At 44.8% G+C, this 26,193-nt stretch overlaps 1 protein-coding gene across 1 annotated transcript in view; it reads left to right on the top strand.

The window, feature by feature from the left end:
• The first annotated feature begins 9,754 nt into the window (after window positions 1-9,754).
• ASAH2 (N-acylsphingosine amidohydrolase 2) overlaps window positions 9,755-26,193 on the top strand; it is an 81,995-nt gene continuing 65,556 nt past the window's right edge. Inside the window, exons 1-2 of the mRNA XM_038576034.1 lie at window positions 9,755-9,783; window positions 24,954-25,069. The gene's annotated coding sequence lies outside the window, so the exon portion shown is untranslated. The remainder of the gene's footprint in view (window positions 9,784-24,953; window positions 25,070-26,193) is intronic.

Below are 26,193 nucleotides of genomic sequence, written 5' to 3'. Positions count from 1 at the left end.
CGGCCCCCCTTCTTGTTTATTTTAACTCCATCACCAGTTTATTATTAAAGGATGCAGTCGGTGACACCCACACCCAGGCGGGGGCCCTCCTGCCCATCCAGGTGCTCCACTCCCCCATACCTCGGAGTATTTCCCATCCCAGAAGCTCTGCAAACCCCAGCCCTTGGGGTTTTTAAAAAAAGATTGTTCTATTATTTATTTATTCAAGATAGACATAGAGAGAGAGAGAGAGAGAGGCAGGGACACAGGCAGAGGGAGAAGCAGGCTCCCTGCAGGGAGCCCGACGCAGGACTCGATCCCAGGACTCCAGGGTCTCACCCTGGGCCAAAGGCAGGCACCAAACCGCTGAGCCACCGGGATCCCCCCCAGCCCTTGGGTTTTACGGAGCCTGCATGACAGAGGCGGAGGATGCACTAAATCCTCATTCCCCACCTTCCGGCAGCGGCATCCACCAATAACTGACATCAGGTGGGGATGATCACGGCGACTGTCCCCTGCCCTCGGAGCCCACAGGTACGAGTTCCAGTCCCCTGTGTACAGCGTGTGAGCTCTTGGCACTTCCTCGGGCCCCACCCACTTCACCTGTAAAGTCGGGGTCCTTGTGTCAGCGTCCGGAGGGGCGCTGCTAGTGCGGAGGGTCGAGAGGAGGCTCTGACCCCGAATGCAGGGGAGAGATACTCGCTCATCACAGAGTAGGAGCCCCCGCCCAGGACACTGCGCGGTTCAAGAGGACAAAGTGGGGTGAAACTCTGGGGGACCCTGTCCTGAGAGTCAGCGTCCCTCTGGTGCTCCAGTTGGCCCAGCAGCGTGACAAGCTGACCTCACAGTCCTGTCCCCTGGATGCTCGCTTGGGAGGACGAGGAGCACGGGCCCCATGGCCTTCGCCCCGGGGCGGGGGGATCCTCTGTGCTGTGAGGTGACCCCTGGAGGCCTCGCCTGGCCGGTCGCAGCAGGGGTGCGGGCAGCCGCCTCTCGGGGGTTCTTGGGGCTGGCAGCTCTCCAAGCTCTGCCGCAGGCAGACTCTGCCAGGCTCTTCCTCCGCTCCGCTCCCAGAGAAAGGAGCTCCTCCCACTTCCCTGCCGAGGCCTCTGCAAGGTCAAGAGTAGGTGAGAAAAACGGAGAGCTCACCCACCTCGGGTGCAAGTGCGGTGTCGGGGGGCGGGGGGGACCGAGTTATTCGGGACCTTGCCTCAGGGCAGGCACCAGAAGCCCTGTTAGCACCGGGGTACGGGGTACGTGGGTGTTTTTGAAAAAATGGTGATGAAACCTTTGAGATGCTGAGTTATCCAGCCTTAGGATCAAGACTCTTAAACAGCAGGTGGAGACCCACCTCGAATCACTAGACTTGAAGGTCAAGGACCACCCTCCAGGGACAGAACTCCGACACCCAGACTTCCTGCAGCAAGGGGTCGCTGGCTGGGACTCCGCCGTGTCCCCCTCACCTGTTTTCCCATTCAGCGTGCGGGCCTGGGTCTTAGACTTCTCCAGAAAAGCCACCCAGTAACCCTCATAACCACGGTCATGGGGCTTGTCCTCCCACCTTACTGAGGATAGCTTCGGTGCCATTGACGCGACTGGAAAGAAGGGACAAAGGTGGCCCAGGGTGACTCAGCCCCCGCCAGGCCATGGCCACTGAAGCCCCGAGAGGGCGGTGCGGAGAATGGCACCGGTGACCATGCGGGGGAATCTTAACCCTAATGAGCTTCTTAGGACCCTGCCCAGAAACGAGGACCCTCAGGGCCTCAGACAGTCTCCTGCTTGTTGTTGCCACATTCCCTGACGGCTCCTGGGGCTCCTGGGACGTGCCTGGTGCGGGAAGAGGGTGACTTAGAGACCAACGTAGTTAGGACACCAAACCAGGCGCAGTGTGGCAGCTGGCTGCGGTTTTCCCAGCCCCCGGAATAGCCAGGCTCGGCCCCGCTCCCACTGCCTCCCTGGCTCCAAGGACAACACTGTTATCTCGGACGATACTTAAGAAATGTCTCGTCGGTGGCCTGAGAGGTGTTGGGTGGCGTGACGGTGACGTGACAAGGAAAGTTCCTGTTCACCGGAGCCAGCTGTGCTCCGACCGCCCCGGCTCAGCTTCCGGTGCCTTCCTGGCAGCTTGAAAGGGGCCACAGCTAAGAGCATTTACGTCACAGAAGGTGGCAGGTGGCACAACCACCGGGGCTTTTTATTCCTGGAGAGCCAGTTGTTCAGCATTTCGCGACACGTCGCCGCCGATACTTGTCGCAGAAAATTCTTTGATAAAGAAACGATTTACTGGTTTAAGACGTTCGGAGAGAAGAACTGCCTTTGGAAGAAATTATTTTGTGACGTTGTCGAGCGGGTGATAGAGCCACGGTCAGGCTGGCTTCGCAGGAAGGCCCTACACGTTGAGAACGAGGGATTTTCTAGCCAGGCCGCCTGTTCAGGGAATGCTACTGCTTCTTCCCGAAACGCTCAGCCCCCCGAACTGTGGTACCCGAATCTCCAAGCACCATCGTTATGTCACTAGGTTAAAAAGAGGAAGAATTTAGAAGTGAGTCTCTGCAGCTGGAGCGTAAGAGTGCTCGAACCCACGTCCGGCTCATCTATCTCTTGGGGTCGATACAAGTAGAGACCAGAAAACTGCCCAAACCCTAACGCGGAAGATCATTTGTGGAGGTTCGTCTCCCTAACTTCATCTCCACGGAGCCTGGGGGTGGCTGGCGCCCCACTTGATCAACCCTGTGACAGGATGGCCTCCCATCTTCTCAGACAGGAGGAAGCTGCCACGAACTTCCTTAATAGGGGCGTGCATCCGTTCTTAGGTCCTTGAAGTTCCTCACCCGGTCATGCTAAACAAAAGGAAGTTTCCTTTTAGACAATGAGAACCTCCCGTGGATGATACTAATGTATAAAAGGGATTATTCATTAGCACTTAGTGTCTGTACTAAAAAAGGAGGGGGCATTGTGAGGCCATCAGACTTAATCATTATGGACCCCCGACATGGGTTCTCAGGGAATCCTCACAGGCCCAGGAAGAGATGGTTAAGAGCATAAGCTCCAATTTAAAGACAAAGAAATCAATGCACTGATGCGTCCTGTGAGGGCACTGCTGGGATTTGAACCCAAAAAATCTTAATCCAGAACCCATCTTCTTAAACCACCGTTCCTTACTATCTCCCTGCAAGGCAGGTGACTAGACATCCATCTCCTCTCCTCTGAACAGGGGCCCTGACTTTTGTCACATGAACAAAGATTTCAATTTAGAGGCAGCAGAACGATGGACCTCATAATTTAATCAAGTTTTCCGTGTTTCATTAAGTCAGGACTTTGTTCAGACAGAAAAGGGAGGTTGGAGGCTGGAGGCTGGACAATGGAGGTTGGAGGATGGAGATTGGAGGTTGGAGGCTGGAGGTTGGAGGCTGGAGGCTGGAGGTTGGAGGCTGGAGGTTGGAGGCTGGAGGCTGGAAGATGGAGATTGGAGGTTGGAGGCTGGAGGTTGGAGGCTGGAGATTGGAAGATGGAGGCTGGAGGTTGGAGGCTGGAGGCTGGAAGATGGAGATTGGAGGTTGGAGGCTGGAGGTTGGAAGATGGAGATTGGAGGTTGGAGGCTGGAGGTTGGAAGATGGAGGCTGGAGGTTGGAGGCTGGAAGATGGAGGTTGGAGGATAGAGGTTGGAGGTTGGAAGATGGAGATTGGAGGTTGGAGGCTGGAGGCTGGAAGCTGGAGGTTGGAGGCTGGAGGCTAGAGGTTGGAGGATAGAGGATGGAAGTTGGAGGCTGGAGGATGGAATATGGAGCCAGGAAGCTCAGGTTCCAACAGGGTCAGCAATGGAGTTCTTTCCAACCGTTCCTTTTGCGAGGGGAAGGCTTCCTTTGCAAACCAGTTCTTCACCGCTCCTCCTCCTCTGGGTTCCACTAGGATCTTGGACGATGTTGCAATATTCTTAGAAAAAAACGAGAAGTGTGTTTCACTCCCATGTGTCCTCTTCCAATGTTGCTGGAATCTTGGAAGAAATGCTACGTTCATGACTTTCTGTTGCAGTTACGCGCGTTGGCTTCGGCCCTTGCCCTGATGCTTTTGCACCTGGTGTTTCTACCCATGACTCAAACCGAATCCATTTTCTTCCCTGTGCAGTTGGCTTTCCCGACTTTCTTCTTTTGGTCCATGACACCACGAGTCCCTCCCAACCTTAGAAACTTGGAGTGATGTTTGGTTTCCCCTCTTCTTCTTTTCCCACCTTGACCCATCCTAGTGGCAGATCTCAGAGAGATGACCACACTCCTTTCTCTACCTCCACTGCCAGCCCCAGACACCACCGTGGCTCTGCTCCCCCCGCCCAGCGGGGCCTCACCTCTTACAGCGCCGCCCGTCGCCAGCCCCACCGTGCCCGGCAGGTTCCGATTCGTTTGTCGCTCCATCCTCCTCTACAGCATTAGGGCACTAAGTGGAGACAGATTTGGAGGGTCTCAGGAAGAAGCCCTTTGGTCTGCTGGTCATGGTGGCTACGACGGGGCCGGGGGGTGAGAAGCGAGCATCCTCTGCGAGCCTCACGCTACCCATTTCACTCCATTCTGTCAGCGAATGTTGGCAAAATGCGGCTCTATCTGTGTTCTTTGTCTCACTCAGAAACATTCGGGGATCCTTTCCTGCATTCACAAAGTGAAGATTCCCCAACCTGACATTTATTTTATTTTTTTAAAGATTTTATTTATTTATTTATTTATTTATTTATTTATTTATTCATTCATTCATTCATTCATTCATTCATACATTCATTTTTATTTTTTATTTTTTATTTAAGAGAGAGCGGCAGAGAGCATGAGCAGGGGGAAGAGAGAGAAGCAGACTCTCTCCGCTGAGCAGGGAGCCCAATGAGACACTCGATCCCAGGACCCTGAGATCATGATCTGAGCCAAAGGCAGACGCTTCACCCTCTGAGCCCGCCAGGGGCCCCCAACCTGGCATCTTAGAACATCCGATAGCCTCTCCCTTCAGCGGCCTCTTTCTTTGCTCCCCCCCGAAGCCTACGTGCGTGGAGCTGAGGCTCAGTGTCAGAGCGGACCAGGGGCAGGAGAGGCTGGGCTCTCAGGGCCGGCCGTCTTCCCAACACCGGATCCCGTCCGAAGCCTGGCGCACTCGGGACACGAATGTGGGAGTGTCACGTAGGAACATCGTCTTTCGGAAGTTTAGGGTAGAGGAAGATTGAGAACCGCTGCGCTCCGTGTAGTCAAACCCCGCTGCCTGCCCCGTATATATTTGGGGCTTTCCTTCCCCTGCACTGGAGCCGACCCTGATAGGTTAGCATCCTCGTCTCTACGCGGCAAAATCTGTTGTTTGTTTTTTATCCCCAAAGTTTGGCTTCAATTCCATCTCCTTCCTGAAGCCTTCCTTGATTTTTCAAACTAGATAAGATACACCCTTTTTGCCAGCCCCCAGAACGTTTCATTTAAGATGCTTATGTTCAAACCTTGCATTTTATTTATACTGCACCTGTCCCGCATTCCCCATCTAATCAGCAGAGAGAAAGATTTTTATTTAACCCAATTTTTATTTTTATTTTTTGGATTAAAAAAAAAAATCTTGCTGTTTCACTGGGCCGCATCCACGGTAGGACCTTCATGAACTTGCCTCTTCTGACCACGCTCATCGTGTCCTTCCTCGGTACCCCCTTTGCCTTCTCTGCTCTCGTGTTAGCAGACCACTTTGCACCTGCCATGCCTTCTAGATTGCCAGAACGGCCACAGTTCTCCGCCCCTCCCTGAATCCACACCTTCTGCGTGATGTGACTTCCCGTCAAGAGGTGGAGACCGGGTCCCCTCCCCGTGAATCTGGGCTGGCCCCAGAACTTGCTTTGGTCAGTACGATGCCGCAGAAGTTACGACACGCCAGCTCCCAGCCTGGCCCTGGAGGAGGCTCACCTGTTTCCACTCGCTGTCATGTGAACAACCCTGGGCTAGCCCGTGGGAGGGTGAGACTCCACGTAGACCAGACATGGGCTGTCCCGGGGAGGCCGTCCCCAACCAGCAGCCCCAGCCAAGCCCCAGCCAACCCAGCAGCTCTCTGCTGATGCCTTCACAAGCCCCGAATCAGCAGGACCACCCCGAGGGCCCGGCCACGTTGCTAGCCCACAGAATCATGAGCTGCACAGACTGTTATTTTAAGCTATCCGGCTCGGCGTGGTTTGTTACGCAGCCGTAGCTACCTGATGCATTAGGATAACAGCCACATTTCTAGACTCCGCTTAGGTATCACTTCCCTGGCAAGGCCATTTCTGACTCCCTCCGAGTCTGAGTTGGGGTTCCCTGTTAGGTACCCCCGAGGCACACACAGCCCAGGATTATAATTACTTGGTAATCATCTCTAGCTTACCTGAGACTGTAAGATTTTGAGAAGCAGGAATTTTGTCTTGTGAATTCTATTCTTTAGGTCCTGCACGGTGTCTGGTACTTGGTGGGCACTGGAATATATTTATTTATTTTTCCACTGGAATATATTTAAATGGAAGAAGCAATGTTTGCTAAAATATTATGATCATGATAAAATGTGTGAATGATTATGTATTTTTTAAAAAATCATTTGCCTACATTTGAAAATCGAGAAATTTCAGATAAGCTCCATGTTACTAACTTTTCACAAAAAAAAAAAAAAAAAAAAGGAGGGGGATCCCTGGGTGGCTCAGTGGTTTAGCACCGCCTTTGGCCCAGGGCGTGATCCTGGAGACCTCGGATCGAGTTCCATGTCGGGCTCCCTGCATGGAGCCTGCTTCTCCCTCTGCCTGTGTCTCTGCCTCTCTCTATGTCTCTCACGAATAAATAAATAAAATCTTAAAAAAAATTAAATTGTAGACATGAAAGATATTGATTCCAACCTTATTAAAAAAAAAAAAAAGGAAAGATCCTTCACTATGAGGCCTTTACTTCCTTGAGGCACCGGCGAGTGGTGGCTGTGCCCTTCAAGTGAGCACACGCGTCTGGCTGTGGCCGTCCTCACTGATCCCTACCTACCTGCTGTGTCATTTGTCGTCGTATCTGGGCAGTCGTGCTGCGTCTGCAGGTTTCACTCAGCTGCCTACCTGCTGGAAAGCACTCAACACCTAGGGAAGCTGCTGATAAATGTGTCCGCTTGCCTCGCTCTGCCTCAGTGTGGGTGGGATGGAGTCAGCTTCTCTCTTCCCCGGGCAAGATTTTCAGCATTCCTCCGAATCTCATTTTCCTCCTCTACAAGTTGAGTTTGTTTTTTCTCCCTCCGAAGGGTTTTCAAGGACTCTTCGGCTTGTCACCTGTCCAAACTGGAGCAAGGTGTCTTCCATCTCATAATTCTGCTTCACTGCGGCAGGAATTGTGGTTGGGCTGGAGGCAGCCTCCTCACTCAGCAATGCGGGCAAGCCTGTCCGGAACACGCCAGTTTCCTGATGCTTCTCTCCTACAGTGGAGCTCACGAGGGGCCGTGTAAGACCCACTACCCACGGACTCGTGGCCGGCCTCCTTCCTAACGGGTTGCAGCGCCTTTTCTTCTTCCCTCTGATGACGACTGACCGTATTTACGGGGCTTGGACTCGTTGACGTTCAGCAGGAGCGCACCGGTTCCAGCTCCGCCGGCTGTTTACCCGGGCACCTGCGCTAGTTGGTCAGCGCCCAGGCCCAACCAGTAGTCAGATCTTCTGAACGTATCAACCCTGGACTTAACACATTGGAATGGAAAACATGCTAGCCTTCCATTACGCCTTTACCTTTGGACTCGGCTGTGAGGCAACAGGCTCACTAAGCTGGCCACAGCGCCGTGCCACTTGGTGGTATCGGTCCTCTTATGTAAGCACCCCCTTAACGATCCAGTTCAGAAGAACCTTTATCTCTCATGGTGCATCCAAAGTTCAGCTTATCAGGGCACGAAAAGGCAGCTCAGCCTGTTTTCTGATTAGTGAAATGAATAAGCAGTAGAACTTGCTCTCTTCCCTTAGTCCTGACCGAATTAGCTGGCGCTTCGTTATTTCTGCAAGTGCCTTGGGATGGGACACCCGACTTACGAGCTCCACTACGATGGACTCTGCAGGGGACACGGTCTGCCTTATAAAGCCAAGAGAAGGACCAGGAACCCTATGTTCTGTAGTGGTTAGTCTTCATTTAAGAACACGTAAGAGTGGACTACGGCACCTCCTTTTATCAGCCTCGTTGGAAAATTAAGTTACTCTACGTGCCTTTTCCCCATCCTGTGTTCTTCCATTGGGGGGAAAAAAATCTACCATTGTATCACAGATGTAATACACGATCATGGCAAAACATTTTAATGTGATTCAGCAAAATGCAGAAAATAAAAAGTCCCCCCAACTCACAATAGCGTTTCAAAATGCATTAGTCCAGTTATCGCTTTGTCTCTGTCTCTCGCCTTATATTTCCGACAGCTTTACAGCGTGGGGCTGCTTTCTTGAAGACCCCAAAGTTAAATACATTTTAAAAAAAAATCTCAGAGGGGATGTTTTCAAATCTGGCACACATTCTCCTGCTGTCTTAGCGATTGTCAAGCAAAAATGACTCAGGTTGCCGCTCTGGCCACTGACCAGTGTCATGGCTGAGTCGTTGTCCCGTGAAGCTCCTGGACCGGCCACGCTTACCGCCTTCTAGAGACCTGGACCGTTCTGATTTTCTGTGATTGGAAGAAAAAGAATGGTTGGTTAGGACTGCTTGTAAATTAAAAGTCAGTAAGTTCTGCGCAGACAAAATGCAGACTTTATTTCTGAAGTTTCTGTGACCTGGAGACGTGTTATATGTGTAATTACGGCTTGGAGTTGAGACTCCCTGAAATGTGACCTCTGAACTGGCGGGATCTTAGTATATTTTTGAAAGGGAACGTTGAGTCCTTTTCATGTTCTGTTTATCATTTGGAGGTCTTCTTTGGGGAAAAAAATCTAGTTCTTCTGCTGGTTTTTTAATTGGATTGTTTCTTGTTATTGGGTTATAGGAGTTCCTTAAATACTTTGGGTTAATTTCTTATCTGATATATGGTTTGCAGATATTTTCTCCCATTCCGTAGATTACCTTTTCATTTTAGTGGTGGTTTCCTGGGCCGTGTAGAAGCTTCAGTCTGATGGAATCCCACGTGTTGATTTCTGCTCACGTTGCTTACTTACGCTTTCTGTGTCATGTCCAAGAAATCACGGCCAGGGCTAACGTTAAGGATCTCCCCTGTCCACTCTCGTAGGAGTTTTACACTTACGTTTAAGCTCTTCGATCCATTCTGAGTTAATTTCTGGGGGTGGTACAAGATATGGGTCAAATTTCGTTTCTCTTTACGCGGTCACCCCGGAATAAAACCATTCCCCTTGTGACACTTGCTGGACTGAAAGGAATGTTAAAGAAGATCCAAGATTTTGCCAAGTGAGGAGTCTTCTTCGTTCACTGGTGTTAACCAGGGGACTATGTTCATCAAAATGGGTGGGGGGCTCGCTGTGGGGAAAAGATCATTGCTTAACACATAAGCATTTATTTCTTGCTTATGCAAAGCGCACTCCTGGTCTGGTGAGTCTCTGGAGTAGATGTCTTCCAAGTGGTGACTCAGGGATCGTGTAACCTGTCATCTGGAATAGGCAGTTATCAGGGTCACCAGAGCAGAGGAAGAGAGATCATGGAGAACCCACACCCCCTCTTAATGCCTCTGCGCTAAATACTTCAGTCTGCAAGTGACACATGTCATTGCCACTCACAGCCCATTGACCAGTGACTGCCAGGGGCCCAGACAGCATAACCTCCCCGGATGCCCACAAAGGAGCACACGACCGACATGGACAAGTGCTTCAAGGCTCCATCACCATGACCTCAGGCAAGTACTGTATCTTCTCCACCCCGTGGGGACGGCCGTGGAATCCTTGTCTCCTCCCGCTCTCCGGAGTCTCCATATCTGGTTTCTTCTTTGCTTTGTGATTTCGACTGCTCTGTAGGTACTGTGTCCCCGTTACTCTAAGAATATCAGACAACTACGCGTAAAGGACGGATGGTTGGTCTTTTACTGAGAGTATGAGCTTTGGCTGTTGGTTTCATGTCTCCAGGACTCTTTTTTTTTTCTTTCTTTTTATTTTATTTTATTATTTTTTAAATTTTTACTTATTTATGATAGTCACACACACACACACAGAGGCAGAGACACAGGCAGAGGGAGAAGCAGGCTCCATGCACCGGGAGCCCGACGTGGGACTCGATCCCAGGTCTCCAGGATCGCGCCCTGGGCCAAAGGCAGGCGCCAAACCGCTGCACCACCCAGGGATCCCTTGTTCTTTCTTTTTAAATCAAATGTAGAATGAGGATAGGAATAATGCCATCCTCAAAAAATTGCTGTGGGTACTCAATGAGGTAACTCATGTAATGTTTTAGAGCAGTGTCTGGAACATACTATGAGTTCAGTACATTCGTGTTATTTTATTTTTATTTTTACCTCTTAAAAAATATCTGTCCCCCTTGCCTGGCTTGATAAGTGTCAGTGTTGTCCTTCGCGTCCTGGTGTGATTAGTCAGCCCAACCCGTGCCAGTCTCCTTAATCTCCTGACCCATAATGTGGAGTCACAAGCTCCGTAGGCCATCTGGGTCTTTCCCCAAGACCACCGCCCCCTTGCAGTTGGGCCACATCTGGTTAGCTTAGATCTCAGTGCCGCCGGACCCTGTGCTGGCTCCATATCTCAGCTGGATCCTACCTTTGGCTCCCACAAGCTTGAGATTCCTGTCTGGCCTTCCCCTGTCATTGAGCTCTGGCTTCTCTCCTAGAGTTATGAGCAAAGTCTGGGCTGGCCTCTTGCATTTCTGGAGTCCTGACTTCACTCAGGGGGGAGCTGCCCACCCTACTGCCCACCCCAGCTCCTCAGAGCCCAAGCTGTCCCTCAGCTTCCGGTTCAGGCACAGGCTTGGCCCTGGCCCCCCACACAGCACAGGGCACATTAGACACCTCCTCTCATCTCAGGAGCCACTCCCTCTAAGCAGGGGTATTCCTGGAGCCACCTAACCCTCATCACCATCCCAGATCAATGACAAGCCCAGGATGTTAAGTCCTCCTGCAGGCATTATCCCTCCAGGTGGATACATAGGAGCAAGAATTGTTCCCCATTTCCCCCTGGATCTTAAGTAGATTGCCCTTGGGAAGGAGTTAGACAAATCACGGCCAAGAGAGAATGTGAGAAATGGGGTGTGTTCACTCTCCAGCATGGGGATGGTCCAGTTCCCCCTCCTCTTTGCTTTTTGGCTACTCTAATGAGGGTGGGGGTACAGGGCGGTGGCCAGTGTGTGTGCTCTGGGAAGGGAAAAAAGCAATTTTCGCCAGGCAGCATTCCTCCTCAGGCTTGGTTCGGCCCCAAACAAGATAGACGATATGCTTTCATGTCAAGCTCTACTCAGGTTGTTCTTAACCCCCATGGGCGGGAGGGAGCATTGAGTCAGGCTAGACTTTGATATGAGCAAACTTTCTGCTTCTCTTGGTCCTTTCCCCCACAAGTTCTATCAAAGGACACGGTGGTAGGTTTCCCCCTTTTTCCCCCTATCTATCTCCTCTTCCCCTTCTCGGGTAACCATCAGTTTGATCCCTATACTTACAAGTTCATTCCTGGGTTTCTCTCTCTCTTTGCCCCTTTGTTTTGTTTCTTAAATTTCACATATGAGTGGAATTGTGTGGTATTTGTCTTTCTCTGACTGATTTTGCTTAGCATAGTGCTCCCTAGGCCCACCCTGTGGTTGCAAATGGCAAGATTCTGTTGAATGGCCGAACGGGATTCTGCTGTGTACACACCACATCTTTATCCAGTCGTTCATCAATGGACACTCAGGCTGCTTCCGTAATCTGGCTGTTGTAAATAACGCAGCAATAAACATGGAGGCACATGTATCCTTTGAATTAGTCTTTTTGCATTTTGGGGGTAAACACCCGGTAGTGTGATTCCTGAATTGAAGGGTAGTTCTATTTTTAACTTTCTGAGGACCCTCCCTACTGCTTGCTGCACGAGTTTGCATTCCCACCTGTGGTGCAAGAGGTTTCCCCTTTCTCCTCATCCTCACCAACATTTGTGGTTTCTTGTGTTGGATTTCAGCCATTCTGACAGGTGTGAGGTGATAGCTCATTGTGGTTTTGATTTGTATTTCCCTGATGCCGAGTGATGTTGAGCATCTTTGTACGTGTGTGTTGGCCATCTGGGTGTCTGCTTTGAAGAATTGTCTGTTCATGTCTCCTACCCACATTTAATTGAAATATTTTGGGTTTTTTTTTTTTTTGGTGTTGAGTTGTATACGTTCTTTATATATTTTGGATACTAATCCTTCATCAGACATGTCATTGGTGAATATCTTCGCCCACTGCTTAGGTTGCCCTTTAGCTTTTTTGGTTGTTTCCTTCAGTGTGCAGAAGCTTTCTGTTGTGATGTAGTCCTGATAATTTATTTTTACTTTTATTTCCCTTGCCTCAGGAGACATACCTAGAAAAACGTTGCTACAGCCAATGTCAGAGAAATTGCTGCCTGTGCTCTCTTCTAGGATTTTTGTGGTTTCGGGTCTCACATTGAGATCTTTGATCCATTTTGAGTTTATTTTGTGTGTGTGTGGTAAAAAGAATGTGTTCCAGTTTCATTGTTTTACCTGTTTCTATCCAGTTTTCCTAATACCATTTACTGAAGGAGCATCTTTTACCCATTGGATATTTATTCCTCCTATGTTGAAGATTAATTGACCATATAATTGTGTGCTTATTTCTGGGTTTTCTATTCTGTTCTATTGATCTGTGTGCCTGTTTTTGTGCCAGTACCACACTGTTTTGATCACCACAGCTTTGTAATATAACTTGAAATCTGGAATTGTGGTAATTCCAGGTTTTTTTTTTTTTTTATTGCTTTGGCTATTGGAGGTCTTTTGTGTTTCCGTACAAATTTTAGGATGTTTTTTTCTAGTTCTATGAGAAATGCTGTTGATATTTTGATAGGGAATGCATTAAATCTGTAGATTGCTTTGGGTAGTATAGACATTTTAACAATATTTGTTCTTCTGATCCATGAGATGGAACATCTTTCCATTCTTCTGTATCATCTTCAATTTCTTTTATCAGTGTCTTAGAGTCTTCAGAGTTCAGGTCCTTTAGCTCTTTGGATAAGTTTATTCCTAAATATTTTATTGTTTTTGGTGCCATTATAAATGGGATTGTTTTCTTAATTTCTCTTTCTGCTGCTTCATTATTAGTGTATAGGAATGCAGCAGGGGATCCCTGGGTGGCTCAGTGGTGGAGCATCTGCCTTCGGCCCAGGGCGTGATCCTGGGGTCCTGGGATCGAGTCCCACATCAGGCTCCCTGCATGGAGCCTGCTTCTCCCTCTGCCTGTGTCTCTGCCTCTCTCTCTGGGTCTCTCATGAATAAATAAATAAAATATTTTTAAAAAGCTACTAGTACTGATAAATTCAGTAAAGTCACAGGATGCAAAAACAATGTTCAGAAATCTGAGGCATTCCTTTAAAAATATATATATATACACACCACATCTGCTTTATCCATTCATCCAATGGACATCTGGGCTCTTGCCATAGTTTGGCTATTGTGGACATTGCTGCTATAAACTTTGGTGTGCAGGTGCATTTTTTATCTTTGGAATAAATGTCCTGTAGTGCAATTGCTGGGTCAGAGGATAGACCTATTTTTAACTCTTTGAGGAACCTCCACACTATTTTCCAGAATGGCTGCACCAGTTTGCATTCATGCCAACAGTACAAGAGGGTTCCCCTTTCTCCACATCCTCTCCAACATCTGTTGTTTCCTGAATTGTTCATTTTAGCCATTCTGACAGGTATGAGGTGGTACCTCATTGTGGTTTTGATTTGTATTTCCCTGATGGCAAGTGACGCGGAGCATTTTCTCATCTGTCTGTTTGGCCATTTGCTTGTCTTTGGAGAAATGTCTGTTCATGTCTTCTGCCCATTTCTTGATTGGATTATTTGTTTTTGGGGTGTTGAATTTTATAAGTTCTTTTTTTTTAAGATTTTATTTATTTGTTCATGAGAGACACAGAATGAGAGAGGCAGAGGCACAGGCAGAGAGAGAAGCAGGCTCCATGCAGGGAGCCCGGCGTGGGACTCATTCCCGGGACCCCAGGATCACGCCCTGGGCTGAAGGCGGCGCTAAACCGCTGAGCCACCCGGGCTGCCCGATAAGTTCTTTATAGATTCTGGATACTAGCCCTTTATCTGATATGTCATTTGCAAATCTCTTCTCCCATTCTGCTGGTTGTCTTTTAGTTTTGTTGACTGTTTCCTTTGCTGTGCAAAAGCTTTCAATTTTGATGAAGTCCCAATAATTCATCTTTGCCTTTGTTTCCCTTGCCTTTGGAGACAGGTCTAGCAAGAAGTTGCGATGGCCAAGGTCACAAAGGTTGCTGCCTGTGTTCTCCTCTAGAATTTTTGTGGATTCCTGTCTCACATTTAGATCTTTCATCCATTTTGAGTCTATTTTGTGTATGGTGTAAGAAGATAGTCCAGTTTCATTCTTCAGCATGTGGCTGTCCAATTTTCCCAGCGCCATTTGTTGAAGACACTTGTCTTTTTTTCCAGTGGGTAGTCTTTCCTGCTTTGTGGAAGATTAGTTGACCGTAGAGTTCAGGGTCCATTTCTGGGTTCTCTGTTCTGTTCCATTGATCTATGTGTCTGTTTTTGTGCCAGTGCCACACTGTCTTGATGACCATAGCTTTGTAGTACAGCTTGAAGTTAGGCATTGTGAGGCCACCAGCTTTGGTTTTCTTTTTCAATATTCCTCTGACTACTCAGGGTCTTTTCTGGTTCCATACAAATTTTAGGATTATTTTTTCCAGCTCAGTGAAAAAAAGTCAATGGTATTTTGATAGGGATTGTATTGAATGTATAGATTACTCTGGGTAGCATAGACATTTTAACAGTATTTGTTTTTCTAATCCATGAGTATGGAAGGTTTTTCCATTTCTTTGTGTCTTCCTTAATTTCTCTCATGAGTGTTCTATACTTTTTAGAGTACAGATCCTTAACTTCTTTGGATAGCTTTATTCCCAGGGATCCTATGGCTTTTGGGTGCAATTGTAAATGGGACTGACTCCTTAATTTCTTTCTTCTGTCTCATTGTTAGTGTATAGAAATGCAACTGATTCCTGTGCATTGATTTTATATCCTGCCACTTTGCCGAATTCCTATATGAGTTCTAGCAATTTTGAGGTGGAGTCTTCTGGATTTTCCACATGGAGCATCATGTCATTTGTGAGGAGTGGGAGTTTGACTTCTTCTTTGCCAACTCAGATGCCTTTTATTTCTTTTTTGTCTGATTGCTGAAGCTAGGACATCCAGTACTATGTTGACCAACAGTGGTGAGCGTGGACATCCCTGCTGTGTTCCTGACCCTGGGGGGAAAGCTCTCAGTTTTTCCCCATTGAGAATGGTATTCTCTGTGGGCTTTTCATAGATGGCTTTATGATATTGAGGTACGTTCCCTCTATCCCTACCCTGTGAAGAGTTTTAATCAAGAAAATAAGCTGTACTTTGTCAAATGCTTTCTCTGCATCTATTGAGAAGATCATATGGTTCTTGTCCTTTCTTGTATTAATGTGGACTATCACGTTGGTTCATTGGTGGATATTGAACCATACTTGCAGCTCAAGAATAAATCCCACTTGATCGTAGTGAATAATCCTTCTAATGTACTGTTGGATCCTATTGGCTAATATCTTGGTGAGAATTTTTGCATTCACGTTCATTGGAGATATTGATCTGTAATTCTCCTTTTTGGTGGAATCTTTGGTTTGGGGATCAAGGTAATACTGGCCTCATAGAATGAGTTTGGAAGTTTTCCTTCCATTTCAATTTTTTAAACAGCTTCAGAAAAATAGATATTAATTCTTCTTTAAATGTTTCGTAGAATTCCCCTGGAAAGCCATCTGGCTCTGGACTCTTGTAAGAACATATTATGACCAACTATATGCCAGCAAATTAGGCAATCTGGAAGAAATGGATGCATTCCTAGAAACTAATAAACTACCAAAACTGAAACAGGAAGAAATAGAGAACCTCAACAGACCCATGACCGGCAAGGAAATTAAAGCAGTATCAAAAATCTCTCAATAAACAAGAGTTCTAGTAGATTTTTAGTGGAGTTGTTAGGGTTTTCTATATATAGTATCATGTCATCTACGAATAGTGAAATTTTTACTTCCTCCTTACCAATTTGGAGGCCTTTATTTCTTTTTGCTGTCTGATTGCTGTGGCTAGGACTTCATTGCTATGTTGAATAATAGGGAGAGTGTGCATCCTTGTTGTGTTCCTGACCTTAGAGGGAAAGCATTCAGTTTTTCCCCATTGAGTGTGATGTTTCCTGTGGATTTTTCAAAGATGGCCTTTATTTTATTGAAATATATTTCTCTAGACCTACTTTGTTGAGAATTTCATCATGCATGGATGCTTTTTCCTACATCTACTGAAATAATAATATGGTTTTTATCCTTTTTCTTATTGATACGACATATCACATTGGTTGTTTTGTGAGCATTGAACCACACTTGTGTCTTGGAAATAAATCCCACTTGATTGTGCTGTATGATTTTTTTTAAATGTATTGTTGGATTCAGTTATTGCTAGTATTTTGTTGAGGATTTTTGCATTTGTGTTTATCAGAGATATTGGCCTGTAGTTCTCTTTTTTTGGTGATGTCCTTATTTGGTTTTGTTACCAGGGTAATGCTGGCCTCATAGAATGAATTTGGAAGTTTTACTTCCTTTTCTATTTTTTGGAGTAGTTTGAGAAGAATAGGTATTAATCCTTCTTTAAATGTTTGGCAAAACTCGCATGTGAAGCCATATGGTCTTGCACTTCTGTTTGTTGGGAGTTTTCTGATTACTGGTTCAATTTCATTGCTGGTAATTAGTCTGTTCAAATTTTCTATTTCTTCCTGTTTTAGTTTTGGTTGGTTATATGTTTCTTGGAGTTTATCCATTTCTTCTAGGTTGTCCAATTTGTTAACATATAATTTATCATAATCTCTTAATAATCCTTTGTACTTCTGTGATGTCAGTTGTTTATTTCTCCTCTTTCATTTGTGATTTTGTTTATTTGGGTCCTCTCTCTCCCTCTCTCTTCTTATGTGTCTGGCTAGAGGTTTACCAATTTTGTTGATCTTTTCAAAGAACTAGTTCCTGGTTTCATTGATCTGTTCTATTGATTTTTTTAGTTTCTATGTCATTTATTGCTCCTCTGGTCTTTATTATTGCCTTTCTTCTGCTAGTTTGGGGTTTTGTTTGTTCTTCTTCTAGCTCCTTTAAGTGTAACTTTAGGTTGTTTATTTGAGATTTTTCTTGCTTCTTGACATAGGCCTGTATTGCCATATACTTCCCTCTGAGAATAGCTTTTGCTGCATTCCACAGGTTTTGGATTGCTGTGTTTTCATTTGCACTGGTTTCCATATAGTTTTTTATTTCTTCTGTGATTTTTTTGGTTGACTCATTCATTGTCTAGTAGCATGTTATTTAACCTCCACATAATTGTGTTTCTTCCTGATTTTTTCCTTGTCATTGATTTCTAGTTTCATAGTATTGTGGTCAGAAAAGATGCATGGTATGACTCTGATCTTTTTCAATTTGTTGAGACTTGTTTTGTGGCCTAATATGTGATCTTTTAGAGAATGTTTGATGTGCACTTGAAAAGAATGTATATTCTTCTGTTTTAGGAAGGAATGTTCTGAATATATCTGTTAAATCTATCTGGTCCAATGTGTCATTCAAAGCCATTGTTTCCTGGTTGATTTGCTTTTTGGATGATCTGTTCATCAATGTAAGTAGGGTGTTAAGTTCCCCTAGTACTATTGTATTACTATCAATTGTTTCCTTTATATTTGTTATTAACCGTTTTATGTATTTGGATGCTCCCAGTTGGGTGCACAAATATTTATAATTCTTATATCTTCTTATTGGAACGTCCCATTTACGATTATATAGTGCCCTTCTTCACCTCTTGTTACAGTCTTTGTTTTAAAGTCTATTTTGTCCTCTATAAGTGATGCTACTCTGGCTTTCTTTTGATTTCCATTTGCACGATAAATATTTCTCTAGCCCTTCACTTTCAATCTGCTGGTGTCTTTAGGTCTGAAATGACCTCTTGTAGGCAGCATATAGATGGGTCTTGTAGTTTTTGTTTTGTTTTGTTTTTTAATCCATTCTGTCACCCTATGTCTTTCAATTGGAGAGTTTAGCCCATTTATATTCAAAGTAATTATTGATAGGTATGTATTTATTACCATTTTGCTACTTGTTTTGTGTTTGTTTATATAGGTTTTTGCTGATCTTTTCCCCTCCTGCTTTCTTTCATGGTTTGTTGACTTTCTTTAGTGATATATTTTGGTTACTTTCTCTTTATTCATATTGCATACTTATTATTTTGAATTTGACGTGTGGTTACCACTACATTTGTATAAAACATATGCATGTAGCAGTCTATATTAAGTTGATGGTCATTTAAGTTTTAACCCATTCTTTATTCCTGTCCTCCCCATGTTTTAGGCTTATGGTGTCTTATTTTACATCTTTAATTTTACAAATCCCTTGTCTTTTCACACTCTCACATTCTTCCCTTTCCTCTCATAGAGTCTCCTGTAATATTTCTTATAGGGCTGGTTTGGTGGTCATGAATTCCTTTTAGTTTTTATTTGTCTGCAAAACTTTTTTTTTTGAGACTCTATCCCTCCTTCTATTTAAGTGACAGTGCTGCTGAGTAGAGTATTCTTGTTTGCAGATTTTTTTCTTTTCAGTGCTCTGAATATATCATGCCCCTCCCCTTTGGCCTCCAAAGTACTGAAACATCTGCTGATAACCTTATAGGATTTCCCTAATATATAACTGTCTTTTTTTGTCTTGCTGCTTTTAAGATCTTTTCTTTATCACTTTTGCCATTTTAACTACTCCATGTCTCAATGTGGCCCTCCTTGGGTTGATTTTGGAGGGGAAGGTCCCTCTGCTTCCTGGATCTAGATATTGATTTCCTTCCGCAGATTAGAATAGTTTTCAGCAATTATTTTTTTCAAATTCATTTTCTGCCCCTCTTTCTCTATCTTCTTCTTCTGGAATCCCTATAATGTGAACAATGTGGTATTTTTTCCACAAACGCACTGTGCTGATGGAAGATGCTAAGCATCTGAGATTTACATAGAGGAAATGAGTTACATCAAAAGATGTTGTAACCTTGTCCCTAAAATGAAGATAAATGCAACTGCAGCCTGTTTTCCCCCAATCTGCCTTCATAGTCTTGTATGGCAAACAGGTCAAATTTGTCACTGCCAAATGTAATAAATTCCTATCCGTGGTTTTGGAAAAAGATAAATCGTCAAGAGAATAATTTCCAAACACTCTGTAAAGGTTACATAGCCCCACGTTGGTTTTCTAAAAGTAAGAAAATAGGGAAAAATTTCATTTCCAGTCTTACCTACATTTCAAACTCTCTGGATGTTTCCAAAATGGCAAAGGACACTCCTTCTTCCGGACACTGAGTTTGTAAGACTCTACTGGGAAGATCATTAGAACCACCCAGAAAAGAACTGTGTTATAAGGCTAAATGCACAGAACTACCACTCTTGGGCATCTACAGTCAGCCTAATTTAAAAACTCATTCACAGCAAGCTGTAGAGTTAGCAAAGAACTTTAAAAATATATGTTGTCTGTGTGAACCTTTCAGCAAGGTAGGTTTTTGTTAGTCTCCATTTTTCTAATAAGGAGAATGAAACAGAGAGCTTAGAGTCACTGAGAAAAAAAGCCTCAATCTTCAGATTCCAAATTCCAGTCCTTCTTGTATATTCAATCTTTGCCTTTATTTTTTGCTCTTTGAATCAAAATCAGGACTGAGGCAAATTTGGGGAGAGAAACTCTGCTTCCCTAGAGAAGTTTATCTACCTTCTTCTGTAAGAAAAGCAGGATTGTAAAAATTGCTGGGAACAAGGGCATTGTGAACCTCCCAGGGAAGGAGAGCCACAGTGCACTGTTCTGTTGCACACTATCTTCCTCCTCTGCTCTGCCACTGTGGTCAGAGCTGGGACATCCGTTATAGAAGGAAACTGGGCTCCCCACTGCAGTGAAGTACATCCATTAGCCTCATTCTCAAGCTCAACATATGACAGGTGCAGAAGGGGTTTAATAAGGAACAATCTCTCCAGCTTGGAACAGAAGGGACCTCTTTTCTATTGCTTGAGGTTTGAGGTCAAGATTCAATGGAGACAAGTATGATGGTGAATCTATAAATAGCTGATAATGGGACTGCTTTGAGTTTCAAAGGGATTTTTCAGTCCTTTGAAAAATGTATGAGGTAGTAGGTATCCTACCATAAGTACACAGTATGGCAGCCCTGTGTACTTAAAACTAATTTCTAATTTCTTTTCTGACCTAATGAAGAATCCATTGTGTTAGACTGCTCATTACTTTTAACTTTAAAAATGTTCCCAGAGGCAGCTTGGCCTACACAGTGTCCAGTGATTGGAATGCATATATTCTCCAAAGGGAGGTCCAATGCTCACTTTTATGAGATTCAGCTTGGGCAGGTTCTTAGTTGGAGATAACAGAATCTACTCCATCTAGCTCAAGAGAAACAGGATTTATTAGGGGATGGAGATAACTTGCCGAATCATCGTGAAGACTCAAAACAGAGAATTGGGGTTGAACTTCCAGGAAAAACCTGTCGACTTAAATACAGACCTGAGCTGCTGAGGGATGGGCTGCTTTGGTCATGGTCCTGAAATAGAGAAGGGGCTGTAGTATCTAGAAGAAGTCACCACACTACTGTCTCAGTCATGCTGCCACGATCCAAACCAACAAAACAGATGTACAATTGAGTGTCTCTTCCTATGTGGCTCAGTTCTGAATCAAAATCTCACACTAGTGCATCTCAAAGACAGAACTGAAACTGCATCTGGGACTCTAGGCAAATGAGCGTCTGGTGTTGGCATCCACCCAGGTTTAGAAAGAGTGTTGAGGGAAGCCCTCTATAGAACCAACAGCGCTTTAAACCACATCTCTTCCCTCCACAGGCATACTAAAGAGCAAAGCTTATTTCCCATCATTCTAGCCCCCGACCCGTCCATCACTCTTCCATTTACCCATCTCTGTATCCACCTATCCATCCATCCCCCACTCATTCATCCCCCCACTCATCCATCCATCCATTCATCCATCCATCCATCCATCTGCCAATCCATCCATTCATCAATCTTTGCACTTTGGATATTATTTATTTAAAAAAAATCTGTTTCAGAATATGTCTAAAAGACAGGACTATTTCAAAGATCTGACTACAACTTCATTATCATACACACATTCTTAATAATAATTCCTTAATATCATCAAATATCTAGGCAATGTTCTAATTTTCCCAATTGTCTCATAAATTTCAAAACCAGTTTGAATAAGGTTCTAAATAATGAGGGTTTGGGTGATACAGCATAAATTGATTGACACGTCTCTTCAGCCTCTTTTAATCGGCAGTTTCTTCTCCTTTATTCTCCTCTCCTCCCCTGCCTTTCTCTCCCCTCTCCACTCTGCCCCTCCTCCTGTTTCCTTCCCCTCCTGCTCCTTATCCTCTTACTTCTTCACCTCTCCTTCCCACTCCACTTTAACAATCTCTTTGTTAAAGAAACTGGGTCATTTGTCCTACAGAGCCTTTCTCAGTCTGGATTGTGCTTGCTCTATGCATCTTCACAGTGTCTTCTACTATAGTTGGTTGTCTTTTGTATTTTCCATAAATAAGCACTTGGATATAGAGGCTGATCTAATTTAGGGTTCCTTTTTTTTTTTTTTTTTTTTTTTGGTAAGAGTACTTGAGAAGAGCACATCACTCAGAGGCTTATAATATTCATTTGTCTCTCTTTTAGTGACATAAGCATCCAGTTGATGATCACTGCCTGAGTCCACCTTTTCACTAAGGGTTTGCAAAACATCTAGATTCTTGATGTCATTCTTTCTTCATTGATTGGCTGGAATATTTCAAGTGTGAGATATTATCCCTCATCAATGATTGGCTTTCCCAAAGCATCTCAAGATGCCTTTATATAGGAAAAGCAGAGGACATTCTTGATCTGCACCCCCACCACGGCCGCCTTTATTTCTTACCAGTTTTCAGAAAAACAAATTGGAATTCATTATTTTAAAGGTAGCATCTTTTACAGGTAATCAATGAGGTTGTTTTTAAGTATCACTATGACATCATGGATTTAAGCAAATTTGGTTTGTGTCAATCTATTGCAGTTTTTTTTTAACTGATGCCCAAATTGACCCATTTGAGAGGGAACTTCTATCTTTTTACATAATTCTAATCATCTTATCATCATCTTGGCTTCATTAATTCCTTGTATGAAAACATGTTGCAGGTTTCTTTTGTGTATTTCTTGCCCCAGACCCAGAACTAGCCATTTCTTCAAGGATCTCTTGTTCCCTTTAGTAAGAAAAAGTATTTAAAGACCACAATATGGATGCTTCATGAAATAATAGATACTTTTTAAAAATAATTTATTCTTCAATTATTGCAAGGAGCAAAGAATGAAAAAGAATGTGACGATTAGCATGGAGCATAGAAAGTCAGCATCAAGCCTTTGAAGGCCCCTACTCTGTAGGTATAAGTAAAAAAACTGATGGTGTTGTTTGATGGTTTATGAGTTGGGGTTTTGGGAGAAGCATTTTGGGGGTTGAATACAGTTCATGTGTTTCTCTCTAGCTGCCTCTGCCCTCTGCTGGGTAGTTCTCCCTCTGTGATAGTGCATGGTTTGCTTCATCACCTGCTAACGAGGAGTGGCCACTTGGAATTGCTTATCTCCAGAGGCTGCGATGCCAGGGCCCCGATCAAAGTGACACAGTAAGAATTTGGTGAGAAGCAAGAGATCTTGCCTAGGAATCTGGAGACTTGGGCTCACATCCTGCAATAAGTATTGCTCAACCGTGCTCCCTTTTAACCATCCTTTCCTGTTCTAGAAGCCATGTAACCTTTCTGTGTGTGTTTCCTCATCTGTAAGGGGTGGTAGTGTATGCGTGCATGTCTTGGTGTAATGAGTAGAGTAGGACAATTATCTGTATCCTAGCAAACAAGCTTTATCTGAGGGCCATTCAGACAGAAATAAAATATATGTACAAGTTAAAATATTTGCAGTGATGTTATCTTCCCCCCACCCCCAGGTAGTTTTACTCCTGGCTTCAGGAGCCCGCTGTTTTGATGGGCACTGCAAATCCCCTTGACCCAACATCACTTCTCCACTGGCTCTGCTGCAGCGCTCGGCATTTCCTCACCCTCGGCATTTCCTCACCCAGTTCTCACCCTTGGTATTTAGGGATGGTTCTTCACATATTGTCTGGAAGAAATGATATGTGATCTACTACAACTCTGGTTACAATGATTCTACCGGACTAGACTGTGGGTGACCACCTTCTAAGTCTTGGTGTGAATGAGCATGGCAGGGCTCCTTTCCTTGGGGAGGAAAGTAGTGGCGAGGTCTGGGGTGGGGGGAATGGAAAGTACAGTTTGGAGGCCCACTGTTAGGGTGAACTTTGGGAGACAATCTCATGGCAAGTCACTAGTGGATGTCTGTTGTTTTTACCTGCCTTGATTTCATTCTAGAGAATTACCCATTCTCTGTGGAGATGATGGTCTTATTGAGAGGACTATTTCCGTCTCTCCTCAAATGAAAGGATGTGTCTATGCTCTGAGCTAGGCCAGTCAGATGCTGTCTCTCAGGAACTGAATCCCAAGTGGTGCAACATAGAGACCTACCGCAGCTGGAGTGGATCCATCTCCATGGCGGTAGCTCCTGCCACTTGGATCTGCCCTGATGTCTGGCCTTCCAGAGCCTGTGTCTTCAACTTCTTTTGCTGCCTTCCAGTGAATTTACTTCTCTCTCTTCCCTGCCCTGCTTAAGTAACCTGGATTTGACCTCTGCTCCTTGACACCAAGAATTCTAGCATAAATGCATGTAAAAAAAAACCAAACTGCCCCTCCAGCCCCCCTTGTGTAGCAGAGAAGTAGCTAAGCCACATTACTAAATGCACTATTGGAAGGCACTTCTATCTCTAGTTTTTCCACTGGACTTTGGGGGCTGGTCTCTTTTAACTCTGCAAGACATGAAGAGGCCTATGTGTTCTTCCAACTGCTTCCTGGACAGCTTAGATTTTGTAGGAACCAAAGGCGGGGGGTTGGCCTATTTCTTCCTCTCTTTGCCTCTTCTGGGCCTCTGTTTAACTCCATGCTGTTATACAGTATACATCCTTCAAGAGGAGGTAACACATTTTATCTTCTCCATTACAAAACTGTGCACGGCTCTTACAGAAAATATTTTTCATGAAAAAATGAAAACAAAATTCACTCAAAATCGTATCACCAGATTACAGCTTAAAATCTTGCTGTGATTTCTTGTAGTCTTCATGACCACACATATATAAATAATGTATACTTTTTAAAAACAGGATTATAATGTCTTCTAAACTTAAAATACCTTCAAGGAGTTTCAGGTCATTAAATTATTTAATGGTTGCACAGCATTCTTGCCTGTTGTATATTCATTATTCACATTCTCAGTTCACCTAAACCTTCACATTCTTTTTATGCACAAGAACCTAAGAGTTAAAATCACTTTCCTCACCTGAAATTGGTGTACACATAGCTCAACGTGAGCTGTAGCCCACACTAATGTCCAGCATGCATCATCAATGCCTCTTGAGCACTGGTGGAGTGACCAGAGGCAAATAAAGCAGGTGCTCTTTTTTTGGTGCTCTAGGTTACAGACCTCGCACAGAGCTTGCTGTGCTGGGGAGGTGTGTAAATGCTGAAGTCAATGACCTTCAGCCCAGCAGATCTTCTGCAACTTTTACCTCAGTATCAGTCTGTCCCAGGGGAGAGTTTGCAGACGGCTCTTGTTATCAATACACTTTAATCTCGTCCTGCACCAAGCCCACACCAGTATGCTAATGAGAACTCTACTCTCCTGGGCATGACTGTGAACATCTTTCCTCACTAGGTTTCAGAACGTGCTGAGAAATCTTGGCTGAGCACCGTGCAGGGGGGAAAGGAACGACATTCTGGATGGTCATTTGCCTTACTGGATGCAGGATTTCTTTTGATTGGTTGAATCAGGTAAGAGTATTTGTATTTTCTTGGAGAGGGAGGGAGGGGTCTTGAATCATCCCTTTGTCTTAGAGATCTTGCTGAAATGCAAAAAGCTTCACTCGGTTTTCTTAGCTTTGGAAACCCGTTTTGCCAAATTATTACCTTTTTACTCTCACGATCTTGAAAAACAGAGACCTCAGCATGGTAGAGATGTGGCAAGTGGCTTGCTGTTGTGTCCCAGCCTCATCACTGGGCTTGCAAACTGTGCCAGATCAAGCGAGAACCAGTGGGAAATGTCAAATCTTTTGAGTTCCAACCATTAGCTCAGCTCTCCATGGTGTATTCCGAAGGCAGACAAGGCATTTGCTTTAGATTTGAATCCAGATTGTAGTCATCAATGAAAAATAAATAGTGGAACCGGTTAAAAAAGAAAGGTAATAATGTTGGTGGTAATTCTGGCAACAGGGCAGTGAAACCCGTGAAGTACATGATGGAAATCGGAGTTAGAGCCGGAAACTCTAATGTTAGATCAAGTGCCACTGTTGACTTGTGTAAAATGCTGCTGGTGGTAATCAGTTCAGAAGAATAAAACTAGCACACACACACACAAAAAAGTGATTTGGAGCCATGTCTGTGTGTTGTATAGGCTCCTACCATGTGGCCACATTCACACGTATGTGCCATGTGCGTGTAGATGCTCTGGGGTCGGGAGGTCTGCTGCCGCTCGGCCTTGTTGAATTGTCCTGGTGGAGCAGCAACTCTCCCAGCCAGGAGGAAGATGAGTGAAACCAAAGTTTTTAGAAAGAACTAGGTACACTGGGTTTGAGGTTTGCCACTGAGCTAGCGGCTACGGACTAGTAAATGTACTTGGATCGTCCAAGTTTCAGAGGCACAGGTTAGAAGTGTTTCCTGACTCCTGAGGGCTGACAGTGAATGTTGGGACCGAGATCAGAACTAATTTGTTTTGCCTTAAATTTGAAGTTGTCCCTGATGGTAGCAGTGAAAGTGACCATGGTGGTGACAAGTGGACAAGGAAAGGGTACTAATGACCAAGAAATTTAGGAAGATGTGCCAGTCTCTTTGTTCACTTCCAGTTCAGCCTTACCTGTGAAATGTTTGCTGTTAGACTGATTTTTAAACTCTAGTCCAAG

The sequence above is a fragment of the Canis lupus genome, chromosome 26 (assembly GCF_011100685.1).
Source record: "Canis lupus familiaris isolate Mischka breed German Shepherd chromosome 26, alternate assembly UU_Cfam_GSD_1.0, whole genome shotgun sequence".
Taxonomy (NCBI): Eukaryota; Metazoa; Chordata; class Mammalia; order Carnivora; family Canidae; genus Canis; species Canis lupus.
Note: the sequence above shows the minus strand (reverse complement) of the source record. Positions and strands in the feature narration are given on the sequence as shown.